The sequence below is a fragment of the Sminthopsis crassicaudata genome, chromosome 2 (genome assembly GCF_048593235.1).
Source record: "Sminthopsis crassicaudata isolate SCR6 chromosome 2, ASM4859323v1, whole genome shotgun sequence".
Classification (NCBI taxonomy): Eukaryota; Metazoa; Chordata; class Mammalia; order Dasyuromorphia; family Dasyuridae; genus Sminthopsis; species Sminthopsis crassicaudata.
The window spans coordinates 383,078,550-383,090,754 of record NC_133618.1 but is presented as its reverse complement, the minus strand read 5'-3'; positions in this window follow the sequence as shown (position 1 = coordinate 383,090,754).

Sequence of the window (12,205 nt, the reverse complement as noted above, 5' to 3'; positions counted from 1 at the left end):
ACAAGATTTTGCAAAGGTGAATGTTGAAAAGTATGTATGCATATGTTCTGGAAATAAAAATAAAAGGAATTTCAACCAATTTATGGATGTTGGTTCTAATGGAACTATGCTGCTCTGTCCTCTTAGACACCTAGAGTCTGCATTAACCTTGTCACCTCCAACTTCTATCTACCTAGCTACCTCCTTCCATAGCTGCCAAGGGGCAGCTTCTATAATTCTATAATTTCAATTTCTAGCAGCCAGTAGGCCAACAATACATATAGTTCAAGAATCAAGCAATTATTTGAGCAACTGCTCTTCATCACAGCTCCTAAATTTTGGAGCTACCATTCTACCCACCTAACCTGCAGTTCCAAAATCCAACTGATCACTAGAATTACTTTAAACTCCAGATGTTGCCAAGTTTTCAATGTACTTTCACATTCAAGACTCTAGGAACCATTAGAAATTCAGAATGCAATCTGCCGCCCTTCACAGTCTCAAACCAACTGCCTACCAGAATGAAAGAATCATGAGGAGTTGATAAGTCACTCTCATCAAAACTCTAACTAGCCTAGGCTGACCACCAATCAAGAAAACTCCAAATCAATTCTCCCCTTTGTTACATGAGTGATAAGAAATTGACAATCATTGAACAAATACTATATTCACAAAACTAATATTTACAAAGCAGTCATGAAGTACCTGAGAATTATGGTTTCTGGTTCATTTGAAAGAGATTCTTTTATTGTTACAAAAGACTTTATTAATGTAAAAGTTAATGGACCCAACTCTGAAAAAATCTGGTAATTAGTAAAAGTTGTGAGAACTTTATATACTGAAATTTATGAGTTTCAGTCAACAGGCAGCATTTATGAGGAGAACAGCATATATACATGAGAGGAGCCAGGATGTCTTTTAGCAAAATATTGTTATTTAGGGAAGTAGGCAGGTAAGAAGTCAGGATTGGGATAGAGCTTTTACAGAAGACAAATGATGAGCAATAGATAAAAGGTTTTATTATTCTGTATTCCTTAACTAGATATGCAGTTTTGAGTAAGCCCTAGATTCTGACCCATTTTCTCTTCCCATCTATCACTGAGAAGAGGAAATTCTAGATAGAAACACAAGCTAGGGACTCATTATTAGAGCATCTTGAGGTTTTTATAGCTATAATATTATGGGTAGACTAGTAATGATTAAAAATGGACTCTCCAGGAAAATAATAATCAGTGCATAACACTTTTTATTTTAATCTGCATTATTAACATTTTCTATATCACCCTTGTAAGCATAATCAGCAAAACAATAAATTAAACCCCAATTTTAACATTTGTCCATTTCTGACAGATAAATGCTTCCACTGAGAATTTAATTGTTAGTTTGTGAGAAAATGTAGATTCTATCCAGCATACTATGCCTAATATCCAGTTTGAGGGCTATAAAAATCAGCAACCATCACTTATACCCTTAAGTATAGTAGTACAGATCACTTCCCCCACCGCTTCAGCACACATTTAAGTTACCATTGGTAAGACTGTCCTTGCCACTATTCCTGTATTTGAAGGGAAAAAAAATTATTTTTTAAAAGTTTACAACAATAGAGAAATTCTGTAACAAAAACTAAAGGAATAAAATTTCTTGAGAAATGCATGTTAAATTATTGATGAGCCAGGTTAAAGAACTATCAAAGGAAAAAAATTAATAGATAGATAAGATACATACATACATACACACATACATAGAAAGATAGAGATAGACAGGTGATATATATATATGCATATATAAATATATATAAATTACAAATCACTTCAACATCTTAATATAAGAATAGCCATGCAAGAAAAGATTTTTAAAATGCAAAGTAATACTGAAGAGCCAAAAAGTATAAATGGGCTTAATAAACAGAGTAAACGAATTCAAGTAAAGATCAACAGATAATTTTTTAAAACCAAGCCCAAAATGTAACCAAATTTAGAAAGCACTAATGAATATATAAGATAAAGTAACAGATTTTGAAGCCAGAGCAAACAAGTATATAAACCTTTTTTTAAGTGTCCATTGTACTTTAGAAAGCATATGAAGTGCTAAGAATACAAAATCAAAAGTGAAACAGTCCTGCCTTCAAAAAGCTTTTATACTAGCTGTACTAACTTAAATTGAATATTGAAGAAAATCAGGGATTATGAAAGATAGAAGTAAAATGGGAGGAAATTCCAAGCATTACAGGTAGCCAGTGCTAAGGCACAAATCTAGGAGAGTCAAGTAAGTCAGTCAATATTTCTGAACCACTAAAAGCATGCAAGGGAATAGCATGTAAGAAGACTGGAAAAACAGGAAAAAGCTAGCTTGTGAAAAAAATCTAGATTCCAGAATAATTTATATTTAATACTAGAGGAGACACAGAGCTACTGTGGTCTACTGAGTCAGATTTGCATGTTAGCAAAGTCATTTTGGCAGCTATGTGGATGTTGAATTTGAGTGGGAAGAGACTACTTGCAGAGAGATCAAGTAAGAGGCAATTAGTCTAGACAAGAAGAGATAATAGCCTTTATTAGCAACATGGTTGCGTGAGTGAAGAGGAGGAGGATGTGAGACATTCCATGGAGATAGAATAGAGAGATCTGGCAAAAGAATGAATACATGGGATGACTGCCAAGGAAATAAAGATGATACCAAGGTTGAATATCTCATAAATAAAAGGGTGTTGATATCCTCCTCAGCACTACCAAAATTTTAGGAGAGATGGGATTGGAGGAAAAGATAACGAGTACTATGGTAGATATAATAAATTTAATATTGCTTCCAGAATAATTATCCAGTTTGAAACATCCAATAGACAGAAAGTGATACAGAATTGAAACTCAGAAGAAAAACTAGGATTGTATACATAGATGAGAATATTTTCTGGTAAGAAATTGATTGTTTAACCTAGGGGAGGAGATGAAGTTACCAGATAAGAAAGTATAGAGAAGAGAAGAGGTTCATGACAGAGCCTTGGGGGTATATCCACAATTAGTGGGAGTGACATGTATGATGATCCTAGAAAGGAAGTTGAGAAAGAGGTATTAGACAAGAGGAAGAGAAAGAGGAGAGAACAGTGTCATGAAAAGAGAGAGTATTCAGAAAGAATGGGTACCTATGCCAATGCTGCAAAAAGGTAAAGAAGGAGCAAAATAAAGAAGATGTCATTACATTTTTCAATAAAGAAAAAAGAAGCATAGAAAGTGTATTAGAAAATCTAATGTCAGCAGACTTTCCAGAAATAAAAACAATGGATAAAATTCTGTAAATAGAATAATACGCAGGTTCCTAAAACTAAGTAATTGCTCATTCAAACAGAACTCAATGTATGAAAAGGGTGATATAGCAGCATTGCATAATAATAAAATGTATTCTTAAGGAAATCCAGGAAGCAGAGGAGGGAAGCATAATAATAATAATAGTAGTAGTAGTAAGACTGGCATTTATATACATAGCACTTTTAAGGATTAACAAAACTATTATGTATTTTATCTCATTTTATTCTCATGCAACCCCATGAGGCAAATATTATTATCCCCCCTAATCTTTTCTGTTAGAAATAGTTTCCTTCCAAATAATGATGAATGTTGGAGGGGATGTGGGAAAACTGGGACACTGATACATTGTTGGTGGAGTTGTGAAAGAATCCAGCCATTCTAGAGAGCAATTTGGAACTACGCCCAAAAAGTTTATCAAACTGTGCATACCCTTTGACCCAGCATTGCTGCTATTGGGCTTATATCCCAAAGAAATACTAAAGAGTGGAAAGGGACCTGTATGTGCCAAAATGTTTGTGGCAGCTCTTTTTGTTGTAGCTAGAAACTGGAAGTTGAATGGATGTCCATCAATTGGAGAATGGTTGGGTAAATTGTGGTATATGAAGGTTATGGAATATCATTGCTCTGTAAGAAATGACCAGCAGGAGGAATACAGAGAGGCTTGGAGAGACTTAAATCAACTGTTGCTGAGTGAAATGAGCAGAACCAGAAGATCACTATACACTTCAACAACAATACTGTATGAGGATGTATTCTGATGGAAGTGGAAATCTTCAACATAAAGAAGATCCAACTCACTTCCAGTTGATCAATGATGGACAGAAATAACTACACCCAGAGAAGGAACACTGGGAAGTGAATGTAAATTGTTAGCACTACTGTCTATCTACCCAGGTTACTTATACCTTCGGAAGCTAATAATTAATGTGCAACAAGAAAATGGTATTTACACACATATATTGTATCTAGGTTATATTGTAACACATGTAAAATGTATGGGATTACCTGCCATCGGGGGGAGGGAATGGAGGGAGGGAGGGGATAATTTGGAAAAATGAATTAAAAAAAATTAAAAAAAAAAAAAAAAAAAGAAATAGTTTCCTTCATGAATCAACTCATGGGATACGTGAATACTATCTTTCTTGATCCCTCTCAAATTTTCTTGCATTTCCTTTTCCTTATAGTAGAAAATAAGCTCCTTGAGATCAGGGAATTTTTCTGGTACTTTTCTTTTTTGTTATCCCCAACAACTAACACAGTTTCTTGCACATAATAAGCACTTTGATAATTGTTTCATTGAATTGAACCTTTACATGAATAAGAATTTCCTCTAATAAGGAAGCAGCACAAAGTAATAGAGAAGATTTCAAATTTGTTATGAGGCTATCTGGATTCAAGTCACAGACCTATCTCTTTCTACTTTTATAATATTGGGTAAATCACATTCAGCCTTGGTTTTCTCATCTATAAGATGAAGGGAACTGGAACAGATAGTTTGAAAGTTCCTTTTATTTCTCAATCTATACTATTATGACATACCTGACAAGAAGTCAGTGGCTTTTCCTAAAATATATCTAGTGAAGGGGAACTATTTCCCAAAGTAGCTCATTCTACTTTTCAAAAACCAATCATTAGGAAGCTTTTTTCTTATATAAATTTGCCCCTTTGCAACTTCTTGCTATTGTTCTTTATTCTCCCCTCTGGGACCAAATAAAACCAAGTCTGATCTCTCTTCCATATGACATCCCTTCAATGACAGTGCAAAAATCCCAAATCTATGGGCTTTTCTGAGCTACAGGAAATTCTTTTGAAATGGAATAATTGCTCCAAAAACTAGGACTTACACCCCATTTCGGTGCCATCTAATAATCTCATTCTGATATTTTCATATCTCATGCTTGTATTCTTTATTTGGTTCATTTGAGGGTTTCTACTTTAGCTAACATCTAGTATCTTTTTACTTAGACAACAGTCATTCAATCCTTTAACAAGCATTTATTATAAACATGTTATTTGACAAGCAGAAGAAATCAAAAACCTGGGGGGATCAAGATAAAGTGAACATCATTCTCATTGTACTGTGAACTGCTGGATTTATTCCAAAGATGCTTTCAGAAAATGAGCTTACATCACAATAATCGTTCTTTTCATCTTCTTGCAAAATAATTCATAGATTAAATATAAAAGTTTAATAACAACATATTCTTTGTTATGGAAATATATTTATAAGAATTGCAAATGTTTAATCTATATTGGATTGCTTGCTGTGTGGGGGAGAGGGAGGAGGAAGAAGAGAAAAAAAAATTTGGAACACAAGGTTTCACAGAGGTGAATGTTGAAAACTATCTTTTCAGTATTTGAAAAAAAAATTTAAATATTATTAAAGCCAGTTATGCTTTGTTCTTAGACCATTTCTGATGAGGTAATAGGGAACCTCAAAATGATGAGGTAACTTGAACCAAATCATGAGATAAATACCTAATAATGAGGTATATACCTCAATAGGATTAAGTGAGGTCTAGTGAAGCTCCCCTGCAACACCCCCTTAGCATTCGGCGCAAGGATACAAAGTTAAATCAGGTCTAGTGGCGGCGAGAGTCCCCTGTAAATGAATTTACAGGCCCGAAAACCTAGATGGGTAAAAGATGTTTATTGCAGGGTTTGGAAGCAAGGTTAAGGTCTGGTTAGTAAAAGGCATTAGATCGAGGAAGATATACGCCGAAAGCGGCGGGGACAGAGAATCTCTGATGCAAGCATCTTGGCTGGCATCTTTCAAATCTCTGAACCAAAGATGGTTCTAGCTTTGCTCTTTTTATCTGCTTGAAGAAGTAATGGGCGGAGCTCAGGTTAATTCTTAGAAGGCCAGATTTTTGGCGGGCTTTATCCAAGCCAGCTCAGATCCAGTGGGGGGCTGGGTACAAGCCCAGACTAGTTTGACCAGATCTTGTATCAAAGGTCCAAGTCCCAAAGGAAGTTGTAGATCAAACAAGGAATACCAAGGGGCTACCGCCCTCAACAATTTCTATCTGAACTCTTTGTTGAGGGGAAATGAGAACAAGATGATGATGATGATGATGATGATGATGATGATGATGATGATAATGGTGGGAGTAGTGGTGATGTAGTAATGGATGCATTACTGAGTTTGATAACTCTATATCACTAGATAAGTTATTTTCCCATTTGGATTTCATAACTGAGTTTAATAACTCATTTTATATCACTAGATAAGTTATTTTCCTATTTGGATTTCATAGTTTTCATTTGTAAAATAAGAAATCAGAACTAGATGATCTCTAAGATCTCTCTGACAGTTTTAAAATTCTATTCTCTATAATTTTTTGCAGTGTATTAGAACACCAGTATTTCTAATACTTAGGTTATTTTAAAAAGTAAAGCTTATCCCAAAACCCGGTAGTATAGGACTCTTTCCTTATTGGTGGAGATGAAGACCCAGAGGCTAAGACAAGTTCCAACATTAGCCCCTTTTGGAACTCTTTAGGATCAATACCCTTTGGGGACTTATCAAGCTTTGATTCTTCTTTGCAACTCAAAGATGGAGTCACTCTGAACTTCCAGTTTTGAGAGAGAAAAGTTGCCTCTTCTGCTTTCATTTCTGAGCAGGAATAAAAATCTCCCTTGGAGAGGGGAGGAAAAAAAAGCCTGAAAAGGCTATCATATCTCTCTTTGAGTCATACAAGGACAGCACTTAGATGCTGTATACATGGGGCCTACTCCTCTATGTACATAGGTTTCACACATCTGTTACAATAGAACATTGGTCCCTTTGTTTCTTGGCTTGATTAAAATGAAAAGGAAACAGGAGAATATTCAATTAAAGCAGTGACTGAGTTCCCCCTGCTGGAATCATGGTGCTATTATAACTTCCATAGAAAGACCAGCTATCTTATATAAAAATGTTTTTCATGATTTCACATCTATTGTCGATATCAAATTATTTGTCTTATCAAAAAACAGGGAGGGGAGGCAGGAAAGGAAGGGAGGAAGAAGGGAAGAAAGGGAGGAAAGGAAGGAAGGGAGGGAGGGAGGAAAGAAGGGGAGGAAGAGAGGGAGGGAGGAAAGAAGGAAGGGAGGTAAGACAGAGAAGGAGGGAGGAACAGAAGGAGGGAGGAAAGGAAAGAGAAAGGGAGGGAGAAGTTGGAAGGGAGAAAGGGAGGAAGGAAGGGAAGGGAGGGTGAGAGAAAAGAAAGAGAAGAAAGGGAGGGAAGACAGAGAGAGGAAAGGAAAAAGGGAGGGAGGAGAGAAGGTAGAGAGGGAGGGAGGAGAAGGTGAAAGAGAAGAAGGAAGGAAGGGAAGGAGGGAAGGAGGGAGGAAGGGAGATCAAGCTCCCAAATTTGATCTATAACCAAGTGCCCACGGCAGATTTGTGTAAGAGGGATGGTCAAGATCATGGACCCAATATTCGAAGTAGTATAACAGGACAGGAATGCTCAGAAGTGATCATGAACCCAGGTTGTTGCCCCAAGCTAACTTCTAGAGATCTCCCTGGGAGGCCAGAATCCCAGACTCGGAGTCTTAAGTTATTTTAAACTATGACTATCCAAAGGAATACTCTGAGCCCAATTTGGACAAGCCCCAGCTTATGGACAAGCATACTTGGTTCCCAAAGCCCCCAATGTGAGATCAACTAGACCAGATTATGAGATTCAGTCCCCTTCATAGGAAAGGGATAAAAGGGAGTGGGGGGAAGGCTCTCCCAAAAGAACCAAAAACAGAGATCCAGCCATGAAAGAGTTCCCAGTTAGGCCAACAATTACAGGTTGTCTAGTAGTGATTAGTATGAGAATGAGAACAACATTTAAAAAAAAAAAAAAAAAAGATGAAGAGAAAAAAAATAATAAAAATAAAAAATTAAAAAAGTAGAGTTATTATTAATGCTTATATTATTACTCTCAAACTTATTTCATATGTGAACTTGGGTAAGTTATATGCATGAGTGTTTCTTATCTCTAAAGTTAGGGGGGTTGGATTACATAACTAAAGACTTCTCTAGTTCTAAATTTATTATCCTATGATCATTTTTTCCTAAATGTTTTAGGAGTCAATCAACAAACACTTATTATTTATTAATTATTATAATACATACTATGCACAAAACTAGGTGCTGGGTATACAAAGATATAGTCTCTGCCTTTGAGGAGCTTATACTCTGGTCAGGAGAGACAGCATGTACTTATATATGGATATAGTAGATATATGGGAGATGAAGGGAAGAGAAGGGGGATTGTTTAAATGAATACACACATGGATTGTGGATGGCATGGATAGACATGATCTAAAGGCCTTTTCCAACAATAAGGAATTTCAAAAGATGGATGCGTTTGTGGGGAAAGACAACAAAATCTGTTTTGAACATGAATTTGAAATCCATTGGAAATATATAATAGGAAACTAATACATTGTTGCTGGAGTTATGAAATGATGCAACAATTCTGAAAAGCAATTTGGAATTATTTCCAATGGACCATCAAACTGTACATACAGCTTTGATCCGGCAGTGTCTCTACTGGACCTGTATCCCAAGAAATCATAAAAGGAAAAAGATGCACATGTGAAAAATGTTTGTAGCAACTCTTTTTGTGATTGCAAAGAATTGGAAAATGAGTAAATGCCCATCAATTGGGGAATGGCTGAATAAATTGTGGAAGATTTACATGGAACTAAAGCTGAGCAAAATAAATAGAACCAGGAGAACATTGTACAGTAACAGCAAGAATGTACAACAATCAACTATGAAAGAGTTGGTGGTTTTCAGTGGTTCCGTGATCCAAAGCAATCCCAATAGGCTTTACATAGAAAATACCATCTATATCCAGCAAAAGAATTATGAAAATTGAATGTAAATCAACATATGCTATGTTGAATTCTTTTTTTGTTTTTGTTTTTTCCTTTCCCAACAAAAATAAACTTATAGATAAAAAAGAAAATGTCCAATAGATGGTTAGTGATATAAGAAAAGCACTAGGGTTGCAAATACAGATCTGTGAGTTACCTAAATGGAGATGATCATTAAACACATAAGAGTTAATGAAATCACAGAGAAAGAAAAGAGTCCCAATAGTTTAGAATGATGCAGCAAAGGAAATAGAGAAATGGTCAGGTAGCTAAGAGAATGAAGAGAACAGTGTCACAAAAGCCAAAAAAAGAGGACCAAATATCCAGGAGGAAGAATAGTCTATATATACTGTCATATAGTGCAGAGTTCAAGAAACATGAGATTGGGGGAAGAGGGAAGGAAGTCATCAAATTTAGCAATTAAGCAACTATTAACAACTTTGGAGAGGCCAGTTTCAATTAAGTGATAAAGCCGGTCAGGTTGCATGAGTTTGATAAGTGAAACAAAATGAGGCAATTAATGGAAGCAATTTTTAGGAGCTTGAGAAAGAAGAGATAAAGGATACCTTGAGGAGAATTTTGTGAGGCTTTTTTTTTTTAGACATGAGAGTTGAGCATGTTTGTAGACAGCAGGGAAGAAGTCAGTAGACTGGGAAAGATTTAAGATTAGGGAAAGAGAACAAAAGATTATAAGGAAAACTTATGGAAGTTTTGGAAGTGACGCCCACTGAGGTCATCAGGAGGCAAAAATTTTAGAAAGAAGCCACACTTCAGACAGGAGAGTCATGGAAGAAAGAACTACTCTACCAGGGTGATAAGGCTAAATGGGTCTTTGAGGAGAGGTTGCTCACATGGGGCAGGGCCAGCTTCCTCACCTTACGCTCTGATGAAAATCCTGACTGTCTGAATTTATTATTAAAATTTCATGTTTTGAGTATACATATCCTCAAGGAGTTAGTGAATAGCCAGGTAGGGATTACATATTAAGTTTATAAATCATCTAAATAGTTAAACTCTTATATCTGATGGCCTTTTCTTCATCTTACTCTTTCTTGACTATATAACTTTCCAAGATTTGCTTCTGGTACTCTGCACTCCAGTATGCTGCATTCACACCCTAGAAGAAACTGACCAGGCCCTTTCAGAATTTTAAGGAAAGCTCCCAGGCCATTTAAGTCTTTGCTCCCCTCCTTTGACTTTTCCAAGTTTTTCCATGCTCCAAATTTGGGTACCTTCTCCTTTCCCCTCCTTTTTTCACCTTTTATGTTTTGATTTGATTAGAATGTTAACTTTCAAAACTATATTTTCTAGCACCTAGCAACTTGCCTAAGACATAGTATCTGCTTAATGAATTCTTGTTGACTTAACCTCTCCAAGCATTGGGCACAATCTCCAAATTCTATTCAACTCTAGAGCCTCTTTATAATTTCTAGGATCAAATATAAAAATCTTGTTTGATATTTAAAATCCTTCATAACCTATCTCCACCCCTATTCCCACACTTTTCATTCTTTCATTTTACCACTCCCATTCTCTCAATATACTCTTTGATCTAGTGACACTAACCTTACTACTCCTATTAAACTCCACCATTACTTTCTTGTATCTATTCCTTATTATTCAGTATCTCACACTTTCAAGCTTTCTTCTATGCCTGGGATTCTCTTACCTCCTTTTCTCCACTTCTTGACTTTGCTGCCTTCTAGTAAGTCTCAACAAAATTTCTGCAGGATATCATTAATCTTATGCTTTTTGAGATAATCTCCAATTTATCCTGTATATACTTGTTTGCATGTTTTTTCCTTAGCTTGTAAGTTACTTGTACCCCAACACTTGGTAACCACATGCATATGCATAAGAGAAACATTCTTTAGCTTTTCTAGATATTTACTAAGAGACCAACCTCATTTTCCTTTTAATTAAGAGGAAGATACCTGGCCTTCTTCCGGTATACCATTTCATGGATTAGTTTTCCCAATTAATTTGCCCAGTGTTCTTTGGCAAGTTAACCCTTACCTCCCATAACCTGACAACATAATTCTTGGAAGGATCTGCGATTTCTTTAGCATGTTTCCCCTTAATTTCTCCAACATCCACAGGAGATGGTTTGAGTAGCTGTGATTAAAAATACCATCTCCTAGTTAAATCTTTGGTGAGAAATATTTTCCATTATATTAATAATCTAATTATTAAATTAGGATTAAGATTTTTTCTATTTCCTCATTCAGGGACCAACCCCTTGTAGATCAGTTAGTCTCTGAAGGACATTGCTAATAGAGGAGCCTGACCAAATCCTCTGGAAATATGCTCTTTGAACTCGGGCAGGACCCCATCCAACTAGCAGTACTTATTTCTGTTTAAAGTATAAACAGAATCTAATGTAAGGAAATTCCATTTCTAAAGCATTAAGTCTATGTCCTGGCAACCCTCCAATGGAGTTTAGGGTGACCTAGTTCATTTAGGAGAAAACCAATCTGAATGGTCTGGACAGAGATGGATTCCTTTGTCTGCATTGCTAGGGGTGACTTTATCTCATGACCAAGCCCTGTTTTAGCAGTAGGAGCTGAAGGCTTTCAGCCCACTTTGTCATTTCAAAGTCTATCCCATCTTTAATTGTTCACCAAGTAAGGTTTTCACCTGTCAGGGAAACTTTCTTTCCCAAAGGTTTCGGCACTCAGTAATCTCCATGGTTTTGCCTTTGGTTACCAAAACTGATTAAAAATTTACTAGCTAGCCTAATTAATAGATTATTAATTACCCAGAAGCCCCGGTTTTGGGGCTTTTTCATTTGTCTCTTCCTTTGTTCATTGCTAACAAACCTTGCTGAGCTTAGCTAGTTATTTCTTGCATAGTAGGCACATAACTGTTCACTCAGCCTTTGCCAGAACCTAAAAGTCTTTTATGGCTTGGACTTGCCAGAGTTTGTGGTCCATTGACAAAACCTTCCCAAATTGAGGATTAGTTCAACCTTGCTATAATGAGGTTTTTGAGAAATAAAGGGTCAAGAATGAAAGAGTAATGAAATAATATTAATAGCTTTTCTCTTCCAGCCTATTTTGTCCTCTGTA